The sequence below is a fragment of the Lontra canadensis genome, unplaced genomic scaffold, assembly GCF_010015895.1.
Source record: "Lontra canadensis isolate GAN:19392208 unplaced genomic scaffold, GSC_riverotter_1.0 scaffold27, whole genome shotgun sequence".
Taxonomy (NCBI): Eukaryota; Metazoa; Chordata; class Mammalia; order Carnivora; family Mustelidae; genus Lontra; species Lontra canadensis.
The window spans coordinates 17358537-17368018 of NW_022631021.1; the positions used below are offsets into that span (position 1 = coordinate 17358537).

At 33.0% G+C, this 9482-nt stretch overlaps 1 non-coding gene across 1 annotated transcript; it reads right to left on the minus strand.

The window, feature by feature from the left end:
- Nucleotides 1–278: 278 nt before the first annotated feature.
- On the minus strand, nucleotides 279–381 carry LOC116871798. Its single transcript, XR_004383509.1, has one exon. It is a non-coding gene; the product is annotated as a U6 spliceosomal RNA (small nuclear RNA).
- Between the last annotated feature and the right edge of the window lie 9101 nt (nucleotides 382–9482).

Sequence of the window (9482 nt, forward strand, 5' to 3'; positions counted from 1 at the left end):
CTGCACCATTATGATTCCTACCAGGAGGGTATGAATGATCCTGTTTCATGATGTCCTCACCAGTGTTAAGTGTTGTCACTATTTTTAAGTATAGATATTCTGATAGGTGCTTAGGGATATCTCATGTTTTTTGTTATGGTTCAATTTGGGTGATTTTTTGCTTGTTTTCTTTTTGTGAGGAATTAAGCGTATGAAGCTGGAGTGGCCCTGAATTGGGTAAGTTATTTTGCTTATTGGATTGTCAATTTTTTCAATTTGTAAGCATTAGAAAAAGAAATCAAAATATAGAACACTTCACAAAATGGTGTACCTTCCTTTTGCAGAAGCCATACTAATCTCCTTTATGCCATTCCAATTTTACTATATATGCTGCCAAAGCAAGAACTCTCATTGTAGTTTAAATTTGCATTTCCCTAATGGCTAATGATGTGGAATAACTTCTCTTTTGTTTATACAACATCTCTATATCCTCTTAAGTGAAATGTTGTTCATCTCTTTTGCTTATTTTCTAATTGGATTGGCTCCATCGATTTAAGCCTTCTTTGATTTCTTCCAAAAAAATGTGTTTTTGTGGTAAGTTTCCATGTATAGATCCTTTACAATGTTTTATTTTATTTATTTTATTTTACTTTATTTTATTTGCATTGATGGTCAATGGTATCGTATTTTAAAGTTTGGTGTCCTCAGGTTCATTGTTACATAGTAATGTGATTGAGTTTTGTGTGTTCTTGTATTCTGCAATCTTGACAAACTCAAGTATTAATTCTAGGAACTATTTTATGGGTGTCTTGGGTTTTCTACAAAGATAATCATGCCATCTGCAAATAAGGGAATTTTTATGTTATTTTTTGTTTGATCTATATGCCATTTATTTATTTTTCTTTCTTTATTGCAGTGGCTAGAACTTTCAGTACTATATTGAATGAGTTATGAGAATGGGTATTTTTGCACAGTATGAATTCTTAGGGTGAAGTGTTCACTATTGAGTATGATGTTAGCTGTATAGTTCCTGTATTTTTTTTTTTAACAGGTTGAGATGATTCCTTCTATTCTTACCTTGCTGAGAATTTCTACTATGACTTGGTGTTGGATTTTGTCAAATGCTTTTTCTGTTTCAGTTGATATGATAATATGACTTGTCTTCTAGCCTGTTGATATGGTGGCTTGCTCTGATTGAATTTCAAATGTTGAACCAGTCTTGCATACTTGAAATAAAACTCATTTGGTCATGCTATCTAGTTCTTTTTAATACATTGCTGGATTCAGTGTACTAATATTTTGTTAGCAATGTTTGTTTTTAAGCTCATGACATATATTGACCCGCAGTTTCTTTTTCTTTCTTTTTTTTTTTTTTTTGTTTTTTAATTGTCTTTGTACTGGTCAGTATCAGGGTAGTACAGGCCTCATAAAATGAGTTTGGAAGTATTTCTTCCCCTTTCATTGTCTAGAAGAGGTTGTATAAAGTCATGAATTTCTCTGTAAATAAACTGATAGAATTCTCCAATGAAATGAGCTGGGCCTAGAGATTTTTTTTCTTAGGAGATTTTTAATTAAAAATTCAATTTCTTTAATGGTTATAGGGCTATTCATATGGGTTTCATATAGGTAAGCTTAGTTTATGTTTTTTGAGGAATTGGTCTCTTTCTTCTAAGTTGTCAAATTTATAAGTAAAAAAGTATTCATTCCATTTCTTTATTATCCTTTCAAGGCTGTTAGATCTCTGGTGATATTTTCCATTTCATTCCGGGTATTGGTAACTTATATCTTCTCTCTTCATTTTGGTCACACTAGCTAGAAGCTTATCAGTTTTACTGATTTTTCAAAGAACTATATTTTGTTTCATTGATGTTCTCTATTGTTTTTCTGTTTACACTTTATTGACTTCTGCTTTCATCTTCACTTATTCTCTTTGAATTTATCTTGCTCTTCTATTTCCAGTTTCTTAAGTTAGTATTTTTAATTTGAGATATTTCTTCTTTTTTGTAAGAAATACAATAAATGTTTAAGCATTTATTGTTACAAACTTACTTCTCGGCACCATTTCAGCTATACCCCTCTTATTTTTATACATTATATTTTCATTTTCATTCAGTTTTACATATTACATAACCACTTTAAGACTTCTTTGGCTTATGAATTTTTAGAAGTGTGTTGTAAAATTTCCTAGTGTGTAAGATTTTTTTTGCTATCTTTGTTATTAATTTTTAATTTCTTAAAGACATACATTTTATTATTTAAATTCTTCTAAGTTTGTTGAGATTGTGTGATGGCCCAGGATATGATATATCTGGGTAAATATTCCATGGGCACTTGAAAAATGAATGTATATTCTGATGTTTTAAGGTAGAGTGTTCAAAAATGGTCTATTAGATTCTGTTGTTTAATGATGTTATTTAGCTCTTTCTTAAACACTTGTTGATTTTCTGTCTAGCAGTCATATCAGACTGAGAGGGAGGTGTTTAGGTCTTCAACTACAGTTGCAGATTTGTTTGTTTTTCTTTCAACTCTTATTGGTATTTGCTCAATGCCTTTTGAGGCTCTGCTTTTTGGTACGAGTTTAGGATTATTATGTCTTCTTGGTGGATTGGTTTTTCACATTATGCAATGTCTTTGTCTCTAATTTTCTTTCTCTGAAGTCAACTTTATCTGATATAAATATACCCACTCCTTTTTTAAAATTAACATTTATGTGTTATATCTCTTTTTATCCTTTTACTTTCAACCTAACTATGTTATACAATTTGATGTGTTTCTTTTTAAACAATATGTAGATAGATTGTGTTTCTTTTTCTCCATTCTTCTAATCTCCTCATTTTGATTGTTATATTTAGATCATTTACTTTTATGGTAATTATTCACATGTTAGTGCATATAATATGATCATTATTATATGTAAGCCTGTCGGGATTTTTTTGCTGTTATTCCATTTCTCATTTTGTATTTCTTATTTGTTTTCTTTTCTTTCCTGCGGATAACTAATATTTTTAAATTTTTCATCTTGATTTATTTATAGGGTTTTTGAGTATGCTTGTTTATATTGCTTTTTTAGTGTTTGCTCTAGGTATTTTAGTGTTTTCTCTAGTGTTTGCTTTAGGTAATATGCATATGTGTCTTGTCATAGTTACTTTTATCAATATTTTACCACTTCAAGTTCAGTATTCAAACTTAACTTCCAATTAGATCCTTCTATTTTCCCTACCTGTAAACATCATTTTCTTGACTATTTGGTAGTATTTTAATTTTTGTTTCAATCATCAAATGGGATTCATAAAACTCAAAAAAATATAATCTATTGTATGTATGTATATCTCTGTTTTTCTTCTGTTCTGTTTTCCCCTGATGCTCAGAAATTCCCTCCTTTATCATTTTCCTTCTGTTTGATGGACTTCCTGTAGCCAGTTAAGGGTAGGTCTGTTAGCAAAGATTCTTTTCCTTTCCTTATATCTGATAAAGTTTTTATTTCTCTTCATCCTGAAGTATAGTTTCACCAGATGTAGCATTCATAGTTGACAGTTTCTTTCTTTTCAGTACTTGAAAATGATGTGCCACTTTATCCTGGCCTCCATGGTTTGAGACAAATAATCTACCACCATTTGAGTTGACCTTCCACTCTAGAGAATGTATCACTTCTCTCTGACTGCTTTCAAGACTTCTTCTTTGTCTTTAGATATTACAAGTTTAATTATTATGTGTTGTGACATGGATGTTTTTAGGGCTAATCCTACTTTAGGTTTACTCAGCTTCTTGAATTCATAAGCTTATATCTTTCACCAAATTTGGGATGTTTCAGCCATTATTTCTTTAAATGCTCTTTTAGCCCCAATATTTTGTTTCCTTTTAGGATTATAATGATACAAATGATGAATCTTTTGTTATTTCCCCTCAGATCCCTAAGACGCCTTTTCTCCTTCTCTCTTTCTGTAATTTCTATCTTTCTTCTATTTTATTATCTCCCTGTTGTAGAGATTAGGCAAAGTCTACTGATTATCTTCAAACTCACTGATTCTGCCCTCTGTCATCTCTACTCTAATGTTGACCCATCCAGCAAGTTTTCATTTTCATTATTGGATCTTTCAGTTATGTTATTTACATTCAGTTCTTTTTATTACTTCTAGTGCTTTGCTGAGATTTTTTACTTTTTCTTTTGTTTCAAGAATGTTTGTAATGGGGTACCTGGGTGGCTCAGTCCTTAAGCATCTGCCTTCAGCTCAGGCCACGATCCCAGGATCCTGGGATTGAGCCCTGCATTGGGCTTCCTGTTTCCCACTCCCCCTGTTTGTGTTCCTTCTCTTGCTGTCTCTCTCTCTCTCTCTCTCCCTTTCTGTCAAATAAATAAATAAAATCTTTTTTTTTTAAAGAATGTTTGTAACACTTCTAGAAGAATTTTAGTATGACTGCATTAAAACCCTTGTTATACAATTCCAATTTCTGATTAATTTGTGTTGGCACTATTTGATTGTCTTTTCTGACTCAAGTCACAATATTCCTGGTTCTTGCTGTGAAGAGTTGTTTTCTATTGTATCCTGGACATTTTGGATATAATTTTAGGGATTCCAAGTCTTACTTAAATTACTTAAACATTTTATTATAGTATGCAGTCCTTCTATTCAGGTTTAGTCTGCAGTTCCATGCTATCTTTGCTGACTGTGATTCCAAAGGCAGTTTAATTTTCAGAGATTTTATCTTATTAGTTTGGTCTGCTTAGTTTATTTGGTGGGACTGGGACGCCTTGCTGTCTTTGCCTGGTGGGACAAAAGGAGTTTCCTCTTAGTGGGTCACCTGGTGCATCTAGGTGGAGAAAGAAAGTCTCTGCCCTCTGAGGACCAAAATCACACCTCAGGCCAGGCAGCTTGTTGTGGTAGAAAGCCTGGTCACTTGGTGTCTCTCGGTATGGGAGGATAATCTCTATCTCATGGAAAAGGAGAGCACTGACCCTGGTTGTTCATTCCTACCATGGCTCCAGATCGATTCCCCTTGACAGTGGTGGTGGGCTTACCTGGTTTTGTTGGCAGGATTCTTGTTTGATCCGAAGACAATGGGCCTCCCTGGATCACTTTGTGTTGCTAGTTTGGGCTCTGAGACATGCTGGCCTCTGTTATTTTCTTCTCTTGGGTGGAGGGTAGTAAGATGTTCAGTTAATGCCCTATCTTGTTTCTCTCCTCCTGAGGTTCTTAACCAGTTTGCCTTCTTTTCCATTTTTAATTATCCTTTGACTGCCTTTTGCATCTTTTCCAGGGCTTATAGATGTACTTTGCAGGTCAAAACTGGACAAAATGAGTTTAAAAATCATGTCTTATTTTTCTTTAAAGAGATCGTTTTGGTAGTTGTGTAGAGGTAAGGGAATTGTCAGTGAAACTAAGAAACCAATAAATAACTATTGCAATAGTCAAGGGTTAAGATGTGGTGAGATGTCCGACTGAAGATGAAAAAATGATAAAAAAAATTCCAAGAGAAACTTTAAAGGTTAAATGAAATTAACTTGTGCCCAGTAATCTAATGCTTCACTAATACATATTTAGAACTGTTTTGAAAAAGAAAAGCAAAATACTTCCCCTTTAACTTTAAAATAATAATAGCAATATAATAATGATGGTGATGATGTAATAAAATTGCTAATAATTAAGATGTTACTTTGTGATCAACATTGTGCTAATGCCACTAATGAACACTGTTGTTTAGTCTAATAGTATCAGGGGGTTATTTTTAGTAATAGTACTTTAAAACCGAGTCTGCTGTGGTTTAGAGAAGTTAAGAAGCTTGCCTGAGTTCATCCAACTAGTAAGTAATGAGGCTGTGACTTGAAGTCAATTCCTGCACTCTGTGGTTATCTGCCTCTGTGTTAAATCAACACGTAATTTATTAAATCTAATTTGTTAATGACTTGAGGCTCAATTACTAAAACCAGTAAAAGTGTTTACTTACTAATATTTTTATATCTGCTGTTTAAGCTCAAATATATTTAATGTTTATGCGCACCTCAGTGGTTCAGCTGATTAAGCATCTGCTTTTGACTCAGGTTATGATCCCTGGGTCCTAGGATTGAGCCAGGCATCACCTGCTCAGTGGGAAGTCTGCTTCTCCCTCTCCCTCTGCTGCTCCCTTCACTTGTCTCTCTCAAATAAATAAAACCTTTAAATAAATAAATAAATAAATATTAAATAAATAAACTAAATCTGTAGACCTACATTGAAACAAGACTTCTTTTTCTCATAATCTAAAATAAAAACATAATATCCATAAGAAACAATAAATTTAACCATGTTTTTATTATAACTCTTGTCACTCACTCTTGCATAACTAATAATTGTCTTACTGGCATAAGTAGAAGGGTTTTGTGCCCATGAAGTTATATTTACAACCAGTTTGCTGCCATTCTTGGTCCTGTCCACACACCAAGGAGGATCAGGAGGGAAAAAAGGCACAGTAGTGTAATCACTGAACAACATAGTATTACAAATTAGCAATTCCTACTGTTCCCTCTTCTTTGATATCTTTCAGGCAAAAGAGGCTTGCAGATGTAAAGAAATGGCACAGAATTTTCCATTGTGTAAAATTTGGCAAAAATTAGCTCTTCTATGGTGTATGATATAGCTTGAATTAGTCATTAAATTGCTTTGCTAGATATAACACATTTTTTAGGGTGGTTAGTGATGCCTAATGGTGGCTCAAAATGAGACTCTGAAATTTCAATTCCATTTGCATTATTATGAAAAAAATGTTTTTGGAATGTTAATAGTATGTTCCAATATTAGGTCTCAAAATCTGTTCTGATTATTTTCATAGGAGAGGGAATGGATAAAAAACCTTCAAGTAATCTGTCATAATATGACCAAACAGAAAGCACTACATTTTCAGTTAGGTGAATTTTTATTAATATGTTTCCAAAATGTTAAAATTTTTCTAGCTATAATGGTGTTGATTATACCATTAGTTTTCTTTTAAAAATCCACAAAGGAAAAAAAGTTCCACAAAGGAATGTTTGGAAGATATACCAAAAAAAATGGTCAGATTAAGCTCTTTGGTATAATTACATCTATAAGGGATCATTTGGTAATTATTAATGTAAATATATTAAGATATCATTTACATTGTTATAATTTTTGTAAATAGAAATTTATTCTGGGGTATGGTATAAAATTTAGTCTTATTAAGAATTATTTCACTAGCTCATAATGCATCTTAAGTAATTTAAAACATGTAACTAGTCTACATTTATCAGAATTATTAGGATTTAAAAGCTGAATTTAAAAATCAAATAAACAGATTTGTCAAGAGTTTGGAAGATTTGTTCAAGGTTAGGTTTATAGTGCAAGTAAAACTGTACCTAATCATATGTTAATTAAATTAAAAATATGATTGATGGCAGTAACGCTCTCCTTTCAAGATCTTTCTTTAATCACCAGAATACCTATTACCCCACCATGCACTAATTTATGATTATGTTTAGTGTTTTTGAATGAATAAAATCATTTGTGAATATTTTTCCATTCATCAAATCATATAGATGTTTGAGATTCTAAGAATCAAACACATGAATAATTTTTAAGGCAGCTACTTATCATCAGCCTAAAGCACATCTTTACTGAGCACTCCTAAGGTGCCAGGCATTGTAAGCACGCAACGAAACAAGTAAGAAACTTGTCCTGCATCTCACAATTCGCAAGCACCAGTGCAAAAGGCAATCTTCAGTTTATTGGGCTCCAAACCCACATTCTAATTATCCACCATGCCTAGAGATCTTCCTGACTATTTTCCTTCGAATATATACATGTGGGAATCCATATATCTCATTATTTACTTTCACATTTATTTGTGGGAAAGGCATTTTCATCATTTTTCAGATGGAGAAATAAAGGTACAATGCAATTCAAGAACTTATCTCAGTTTGTTAGACACATCTTTGTTGAGGCAAAAACATTACAGAATTTGCTATCATAGGGTAATAATAAACAATATCCTAAGGATCTGAATGGTCTTATTCATATTCTCTGTGTCAGCAGAGAAGTGGTAGGGGGAAGCTGGACTAAGAAATAGGAAACCAGGCTCTCTCAACTGTTCCATGCTAGCAAATAGCTCATGGTAAGAGCTGGTAAATTCTCTTGGGACTCTGGTTGCCTCATCTATGAAATGAGGACAATGCCTGAGAAGCCCTCATTCATTACCCAACTCTACATGTATACAATTCTGTAACTTCAGAAAATTATATAATATAATATTATATATATATACATATATATATATTGCAAAATGCAACTTCAACCACTGAGAAACGCTTTAAGCAAACATGCTTATGACCCAGGTTTTCCTTGGAGAAGGCAAGGTTTTCTTATCCACATTTTTCATTTAAAAATTTTGATTTTTAATGCTTGTCAAACATACAAACACTGCTGCATCTTTAGTGGCAGTGAAATTTATACTTATGCAATTATTTATTAGTATCCCATATTCATAATTTAATAAGAAATGCAAAGAGTTTAAGGAACAAAATGATATTATGTGCTCACACTGATATCATAATACACACTTAAATGGTATCCATGATAATGATGAAATTAATAGTGAGAGGACTTCTAATTTTATATGGCAGGTGAAAATGGGTGAGATTTTGAGCCAAAAGTTAAATAAAAAAAATATATACTGTAGAAACAATGGATTTTTTTTTAATTAGACGTCTAATTTCTGGTTACTAAGTTTTCTGGCTCCATATTGATGAGAACCAAGAAGCATACAAAAAGGGACTTGGGGATCCCAATCAGGATGAAGTGTTCCCACTGACATAAAGGTGAGTCAATATAAGCTAAGCTCCAACTATATCTCAATTTTGTCTTTCCTTTCCTGACTGTTTTGATGCCTTCTTGTCTCAGCATGACTGTTAAACTTATTCTACAACCTTTTCTTTAAAGGAGGATGGTACAAGAAACATACACTTCTCTTTTTGCTAATATTTATCTCATAAGATTTTGCTCAATGGGAATGGGATCAATATCTCTTATGTGTTAAACGTAAGGGGCAGGAGTTTATCAGTTGATAAGAAAGACTGTTAGCAGAGAAGGAAAAAGGAAATAGCTTGTGTAAAGTTAGAAGGATATGCATGGGTTTTGTGCTTTGTATAGGTGATAATCCTTTAGGAAGAAAGATGTGAATGCAAACGTGTGTGTGTGTGTGTGTGTGATGTGTTTTCTGTTTGTTTGTTTTTTTAATGTGGCACAAGTAACAATATAGCTTCCTCCTCATGTGTTCCATGAACCAGCATCACCATTATCACTTGGGAGCTTGTCAGAAATGGGAAATCTTCAGTCACACCCCAGACCTAATTGAATCAGAATTCTCATTTTCAACAACACTTCCACCCCCCCTCCCCAACTCCCTGTCCCACCACAACCTGGTGATGCTTAAGCACATTAACATTTGAAAACCTCTCATCTATAATGTGTGTATTATAGGTCATGTGGTCAAAGCTGCGGATAAGGCTGGATGTGTGA